This window comes from Apium graveolens, chromosome 4, assembly GCF_009905375.1.
Source record: "Apium graveolens cultivar Ventura chromosome 4, ASM990537v1, whole genome shotgun sequence".
Taxonomy (NCBI): Eukaryota; Viridiplantae; Streptophyta; class Magnoliopsida; order Apiales; family Apiaceae; genus Apium; species Apium graveolens.
Window position 1 is genome coordinate 218,884,710 of NC_133650.1, and position 8,028 is coordinate 218,892,737.

The window sequence follows — 8,028 nt, forward strand, 5'->3', positions numbered from 1 at the left end:
GCCGGATTGGATGGTGATCACTGGTTTCTATAATGGTTTGGGGGCCCAATCTCGGCCCATGCTCGATGCAGCAGCTGGAGGCGCCTTATGGGCTAAAAGCTATACTGAGGCGTATAATCTTATAGAGACGATGGCTGCAAATGAGCATCAAAACCCAACTCAGAGGATGACGTCAGGCAAGGTAGCAGGTATTCTGGAAGTTGATGCAGCCACCGCTATTGCAGCCCAGCTCCAAGCGCTATCAATGAAGGTTGATTCTCTGGCTACATATGGAGTTAATCAAATAGCTATGGTTTGTGAGCTTTGTGCAGGTTCTCATGCTACGGATCAGTGTTCTCTTGTCAACGAATCTGTTCAGTATGTGAATAATTATCAGCGACAACAGTAGCCTGTGCCAGCGACCTATCATCCTAACAACAGAAATCATCCAAATTTCAGCTGGGGGAATAATCAGAATGCTATTCAGCCACCATATCAGCAAGGAGTGAGTAAACAGTTTAACCCACCTGGATTCCAGCAACCACAGTAGTATGTTACAAGGCAATCATATCCTCAACAGGGAAGTACAGCTGCATCTACTAGTGCTGATTTTGAGGAACTTAAGCTGTTGTGCAAGAGTCAGGCGGTTTCTATCAAGACCTTGGAAAATCAAATCGGTCAATTAGCCAATGCAGTGCTCAATCGTCAACCTGGCACTCTTCCCAGTGACACGGAAGTACCAGGTAGGAAGGAAGCTAAAGAGCAAGTCAAGGCTATTACCTTAAGGTCTGGAAAAGTAGCTGATGCTGAAAAGACAAAAGAAGTAGAAGCTGAAATTAGAGATGAAGAATCTAAGCAAAAGGAGAAAGCGGCGGAACCAAGGAAGACTACTGTTGAACACACTCTGCCTGAGGCTAATACAGGGGAGAAACAGCTCTATCCTCCACCACCTTTTCCTAAGATATTGCAGCAACAAAAGCTGGATAGACAGTTCGGGAAGTTTCTGGAGGTGTTCAAGAAACTTCACATCAATATACCTTTCGCTGAGGCTCTGGAACAAATGCCTAGTTATGCGAAGTTTATGAAGACTATTCTTTCAAGGAAGGTGAACCTGGATGACCTTGAAACCGTTGCTCTCACGGAAGAATGCAGCGCTGTTCTGCAGCAAAAGTTACCACCAAAACTGAAAGATCCAGGAAGCTTCACCATTCATTGCACCATTGGCAATCTGACTTTTGACAAGTGCCTTTGTGATTTGGGAGCGAGCATTAATCTGATGCCGTTGTCGATCTTTAAAAAGCTGGATCTTCCTGATCCAAAACCCACATACATGTCGCTACAATTGGCTGATCGTTCCATTACTTACCCAAGGGGCATAGTTGAGGATGTGCTCGTCAAGGTGGATAAGCTCTTCTTTCCAGCAGATTTTGTTATTCTGGATTTTGAGGAAGATAAGAAGATTCCCATAATCTTGGGAAGGCCTTTCTTGGCTACTGGCCGTACCTTGATAGATGTGCAAAAAGGGGAACTTACTATGCGGGTCCAGGATCAGGATGTGACCTTTAACGTATTCAAGGCAATGAAATTCCCTACAGAAGATGAGGAGTGCTTAAAATTGGATGTGATTGATTCTGTGGTTACTTCGGAACTCGATCGCATGCTAATGTCTGATGCATTGGAAAAGGCCTTAGTGGGGGATTTTGACAGCGATGATGAAGATGGCAACGAGCAATTACAATATCTGAATGCTTCTCCCTGGAAGCGAAAGCTGGACATACCATTTGAATCTCTTGGTACTTCTGACCTTAAGAACGCTGAAGGGAAGCTCAAACCATCAATAGAGGAAGCACCTACCTTGGAGCTCAAGCCATTACCTGAACACTTGAGGTATGCTTTTTTAGGTGATTCATCTACGTTACCTGTTATTATTTCATCTGATATTTAAGGTAGTGAGGAAGACAAGCTCTTAAGGATTTTGAGAGAATTCAAATCGGCTATAGGATGGACCATAGCAGACATCAAGGGGATAAGTCCTTCATATTGTATGCATAAAATTCTGCTAGAGGAAGGTAGTAAGCCAACTGTGGAACAGCAGCGAAGACTGAATCCCATCATGAAGGAGGTGGTGAAGAAAGAAATTCTGAAATGGCTAGATGCAGGCATCATTTATCCTATTTCTGACAGCTCGTGGGTGAGCCCCGTACAATGTGTACCTAAGAAAGGAGGTATCACTGTGGTCACAAATGAAAAGAATGAGCTCATCCCTACTCGAACAGTTACAGGATGGAGAGTATGCATGGATTATAGAAAATTGAATAAGGCCACAAGGAAGGATCACTTCCCTCTTCCATTTATTGATCAGATGCTTGACAGATTGGCGGGTCATGAGTATTTTTGTCTTCTGGATGGTTATTCTGGGTATAATCAGATTTGTATTGCACCAGAGGATCAGGAAAAGACTACCTTCACTTGTCCATTTGGCACGTTTGCTTTTCGCAGAGTTTCGTTTGGGTTATATGGCGCCCCGGCCACTTTTCAGAGATGTATGATGGCTATATTCTCTGACATGATTGGAAATAACGTCGAAGTGTTCATGGACGACTTCTCCGTCTTTGGACATTCATATGATGAATGTTTGAATAATCTGCGCGCCGTACTCAAAAGATGCGTGGAGACTAATTTGGTGCTCAATTGGGAGAAATGTCATTTTATGGTGCGTGAAGGCATTATCCTTGGGCATAAGGTCTCTAGCAAGGGTCTGGAGGTGGACAAGGCCAAGGTGGGAGTCATTGAAAATCTTCCCCCACCTAATTCTGTGAAAGGAATCCGTAGTTTTCTTGGTCATGCGGGTTTTTATCGGCGATTCATCAAAGACTTTTCAAAGATATCTAAGCCGTTGTGCAATTTGCTTGAGAAAGATGTGCTTTTCAAATTTGATGATGAATGTTTGGCAGCATTCGAAACTCTCAAGAAGAGTTTGATCACTGCACCAGTTATTACAGCACCAGATTGGACAGAACCGTTTGAGATGATGTGTGATGCGAGTGATTATGCGGTAGGTGCAGTTCTGGGACAGCGCAAGAAAAACCTCTTCCATGTGGTCTACTATGCGAGTAAGACTTTAAATGGTGCCCAATTGAACTACACCACTACTGAGAAGGAGCTTTTGGCTATAGTCTTTGGTTTTGAGAAATTTCGATCTTATCTGCTTGGTACGAAAGTAACAGTATTCACTGATCATGCGGCTATTCGCTATCTGGTTTCCAAGAAGGATTCAAAGCCGAGACTCATTCGTTGGGTGCTTTTATTTCAGGAATTTGAGTTAGAGATCAAAGATAGAAAAGGTACTGAGAATCAAGTAGCTGACCATCTCTCTAGGTTGGAGAATCCTGATTCTACTTCACAAGATAGGACGTTAATCAATGAATCTTTTCCGGATGAGCAGTTGTTTGCAATTCAAGAGGAAGAACCATGGTTTGCAGATATTGTAAACTATCTCGTCAGCAATATAATGCCTCCTAAATTGACATCCGCTCAAAAGAAGAAGTTTCTGCATGAGGTGAAGTGGTATATGTGGGATGAACCATATTTGTTTAGACAGGGAGCTGACCAGATCATCAGGAGATGTATCCCGTTCTGTGAGACGGAGAGGATATTACGAGACTGCCATTCCACGGTTTATGGTGGACACTATGGTGGTGAGAAGACGGCAGCTCGTATTCTGCAAGCAGGTTTTTTTTGGCCTACTTTATTTAAGGATGCTCATCAGTTTGTTTTAAGGTGTGATCGTTGCCAAAGAGTGGGAAATTTGTCAAGGAAGGATGAGATGCCTGATAAGTGGCATTTTATACCACTTAGAACGTCTTAAAATGGCTTAAATTGGTGTCTTGAAATCAAGTATTTTGTGTATTTGATGCGTTTTTCTAGTGTTTATGCATTTCAGGGTATTAGTTGCATTTCGGGGGAGGAATCATCAAGAATAAGCCTTGGCATGTGTTCACCATTGCGAGAGGAAAGGAATAGGCAGATTACAGCGAAGAAATGGAGCAAACCTGGATTTTTTCCAGTAGAGGCCTGCGCGCCCCCGCAGCAATGCTGAGCGGCCGTGCAGCTACCTGCGCGCCCGCGCAGCTATGCTGAGCGGCCGCGCAGGGTCGGGGAAAAAGATAAATTATTTTAGACTTCTACTTCTGTTTGGCTTCCAACTTCTATGTAATCTGAGTTTTATGGGACTATTATATAGGTAGATTTGAGACGTTTTCACAGAGAGTATTAAGGGGATTATGTTTTAGATTGTGTTTTACGCAAGAAGCGAAGGAGATAAGGAAGAAGACCGATTTAGCATACCGCAACGAAGAGGAAGCATATTTTCTTGTGATTCTTGTTTCGTTGTAACGTTGGATGCTAGTTTTCTTGCTTTGACTTATTTACTCTTGTGACGTACTCTGTTTTAATATAATTAGTTTAGTTATTATTTTCTTGTGTTTGTTTGTCATGATTTCATATGAACCCATGATGGCGATAAGTTCTATTATGGGCTAATCGTGATCATGGGGTTGCAACGGATTTATTATGGAATTCTTTAGTTAATTGTTTAATACTTTAGTGTGTGATGATTGCATGATATCTAGTATTGGTTGTGCGTATTCATCTTATGTGCGTCGCGAACATATAAGATAGGGTGTTAATCTCTTGTGAAGCGACGGTGGATCTTGAGATTTAGAACTTGCCATGCTAGCATAGGTTCATGTACGTTGAACATGATTAGTGGGTAACTCTAACAGTTTTATTTGCCCTATGTAATCAAAAGGAATAACTTGAGCTTAAATCGTTGTGTTGTCAATTTCTGTAGACATATAGGAACTCAACATAATTGATGACTATTCAACTTCTATCTTAATTGTGGATGCTTGGTAGAATGGTATTAGTACAATGAAAGTTGGCTTTTATCAGTTTCGTGTTATTCGATTAATATCATCACTGTCACATGCTAAAGGTAATAACAATGGCTATAGAAGGAAGTAATAATGAAGTTGTGATCTCATGAGTGTTTTATTATTGATAAATTGAAGTGTTAGTTAAGTGGTTAATTAAGTAGTTAATTATAGTTAATATTTAATCAACAATTTTAAGTGTTATTATCTTAACATTGAGAAGTAATCATACATTGGTGAGTGAGTTTAATTAGACAATAATTTAATCTGAGTCTCTGAGGGAACGAACTAGAAAATATTCTATATTACTTACGAACGCGTATACTTGCGTGAATATTAGCGCGTGTTTTCGCCCTAACAAGTTTTTGGCGCCGCTGCCGGGGACTCGGCGTATTTATTTAGTTTATGTACTTACCATCATTGGTCATTAGGACTCAGTGATTAGGACGTAGTAGTTACTTTTTTTTTTCCGGTTGTATTTCAGGTACTTTAGCAAGCGTTTATGCAAACTCGTTCTCGTGCTCGCAAGAGGACTTTAGATACATCTGAGGAGACAGACGAAGTTCTTGATATTCCAGAGAAGTTAGATTTTGAGGATTCGGATTCAGGAACTGAGCAGAAAGAACCGGTAAACATGGGAGATCGTATTGTTCAAGCTGATCCAGCTCTTATGGATTTTTCTCGGCCTAAAATTGATGACATTCAGTCAAGCATCTTTCATCCGGCTATTCAAGCTAACACCTTTGAAATCAAGCCGGGCACTATTCAGATGGTGCAGAATTCTGTTTCTTTTGGAGGAGCAGCAACTGAAGACCCCAACATGCACATAAGGAATTTTGTCGAGATCTGCAGCACTTTTAAGTATAATGGCGTGACTGATGAGGCTATCAAGTTGAGGCTTTTCCCATTCTCACTGAGGGACAAGGCTAAAGACTGGTTACATTCTGAACCAGCTGGGTCCATCACTACGTGGTAAGATCTTGCGCAAAAGTTTCTGGTGAAGTTTTATCCGATGGCAAAGACTGCTGCTATGAGGAGTGCTCTTACTCAGTTTGCGCAGCAACCTACAGAATCTATGTGCGAGGCTTGGGAACGCTACAAGGAAATGTTGAGAAAATGTCCACATCATGGAATGCCGGATTGGATGGTGATCACTGGTTTCTATAATGGTTTGGGGGCCCAATCTCGGCCCATGCTCGATGCAGCAGCTGGAGGAGCCTTATGGGCTAAAAGCTATACTGAGGCGTATAATCTTATAGAGACGATGGCTGCAAATGAGCATCAAAACCCAACTCAGAGGATGACGTCAGGCAAGGTAGCAGGTATTCTGGAAGTTGATGCAGCCACCACTATTGCAGCCCAGCTCCAAGCGCTATCAATGAAGGTTGATTCTCTGGCTACGTATGGAGTTAATCAAATAGCTATGGTTTGTGAGCTTTGTACAGGTTCTCATGCTACGGATCAGTGTTCTCTTGTCAACAAATCTGTTCAGTATGTGAATAATTATCAGCGACAACAGCAGCCTGTGCCAGCGACCTATCATCCTAATAACAGAAATCATCCAAATTTCAGCTGGGGGAATAATCAGAATGCTATTCAGCCACCATATCAGCAAGGAGTGAGTAAACAGTTTAACCCACCTGGATTCCAGAAACCACAGCAGTATGCTACAAGGCAATCATATCCTCAACAGGGAAGTACAGCTGCACCCACTAGTGCTGATTTTGAGGAACTTAAGCTGTTATGCAAGAGTCAGGCGGTTTCTATCAAGACCTTGGAAAATCAAATCGGTCAATTAGCCAATGCAGTGCTCAATCGTCAACCTGGCACTCTTCCCAGTGACACGGAAGTACCAGGCAGGAAGGAAGCTAAAGAGCAAGTCAAGGCTATTACCTTAAGGTCTGGAAAAGTGGCTGATGCTGAAAAGGCAAAGGAAGTCGAAGCTGAAGTTAGAGATGAAGAATCTAAGCAAAAGGAGAAAGCGGCGGAACCAAGGAAGACTATTGTTGAACACACTCTGCCTGAGGCTAATACAGGGGAGAAACAGCTCTATCCTCCACCACCTTTTCCTAAGAGATTGCAGCAACAAAAGCTGGATAGACAGTTCGGGAAGTTTCTGGAGGTGTTCAAGAAACTTCACATCAATATACCTTTCGCTGAGGCTCTGGAACAAATGCCTAGTTATGCGAAGTTTATGAAGACTATTCTTGCAAGGAAGGTGAAACTGGATGACCTTGAAACCGTTGCTCTCACGGAAGAATGCAGCCCTGTTCTGCAGCAGAAGTTACCACCAAAACTGAAAGATCCAGGAAGCTTCACCATTCCTTGCACCATTGGCAATCTAACTTTTGACAAGTGCCTTTGTGATTTGGGAGCAAGCATTAATCTGATGCCGTTGTCGATCTTTAAAAAGCTGGATCTGCCTGATCCAAAACCCACATATATGTCGCTACAATTGGCTGACCGTTCCATTACTTACCCAAGGGGCATAGTTGAGGATGTGCTCGTCAAGGTGGATAAGCTCTTCTTTCCAGCAGATTTTGTTATTCTGGATTTTGAGGAAGATAAGAAGATTCCCATAATCTTGGGAAGGCCTTTCTTGGCTACTGACCGTACCTTGATAGATGTGCAAAAAGGTGAACTTACTATGCGGGTCCAAGATCAGGATGTGACCTTCAATGTATTCAAGGCAATAAAATTCCCTACAGAAGATGAGGAGTGCTTAAAAGTGGATGTAATTGATACTACGGTTACTTCGGAACTCGATCACATGCTAATGTCTGATGCATTGGAAAAGGCCTTAGTGGGGGATTTTGACAGCGATGATGAAGATAGCAATGAGCAATTACAATATCTGAACGCTTCTCCATGGAAGCGAAAGCTGGACATACCATTTGAATCTCTTGGTACTTCTGACCTTAAGAATGCTGAAGGGAAGCTCAAACCATCAATAGAGGAAGCACCTACCTTGGAGCTCAAACCATTACCTGAACACTTGAGGTATGCTTTTTTAGGTGATTCATCTACGTTACCTTTTATTATTTCATCTGACCTTTCAGGTAGTGAGGAAGACAAGCTCTTAAGGATTTTGAGAGAATTCAAATTGGCTATAGGA

General features: G+C 42.2%; 1 non-coding gene across 1 annotated transcript; it reads right to left on the minus strand.

The window, feature by feature from the left end:
- Positions 1 to 5,940: 5,940 nt before the first annotated feature.
- Positions 5,941 to 6,047, minus strand: LOC141722348 (small nucleolar RNA R71). Its single transcript, XR_012575368.1, has one exon. It is a non-coding gene; the product is annotated as a small nucleolar RNA R71 (small nucleolar RNA).
- Between the last annotated feature and the right edge of the window lie 1,981 nt (positions 6,048 to 8,028).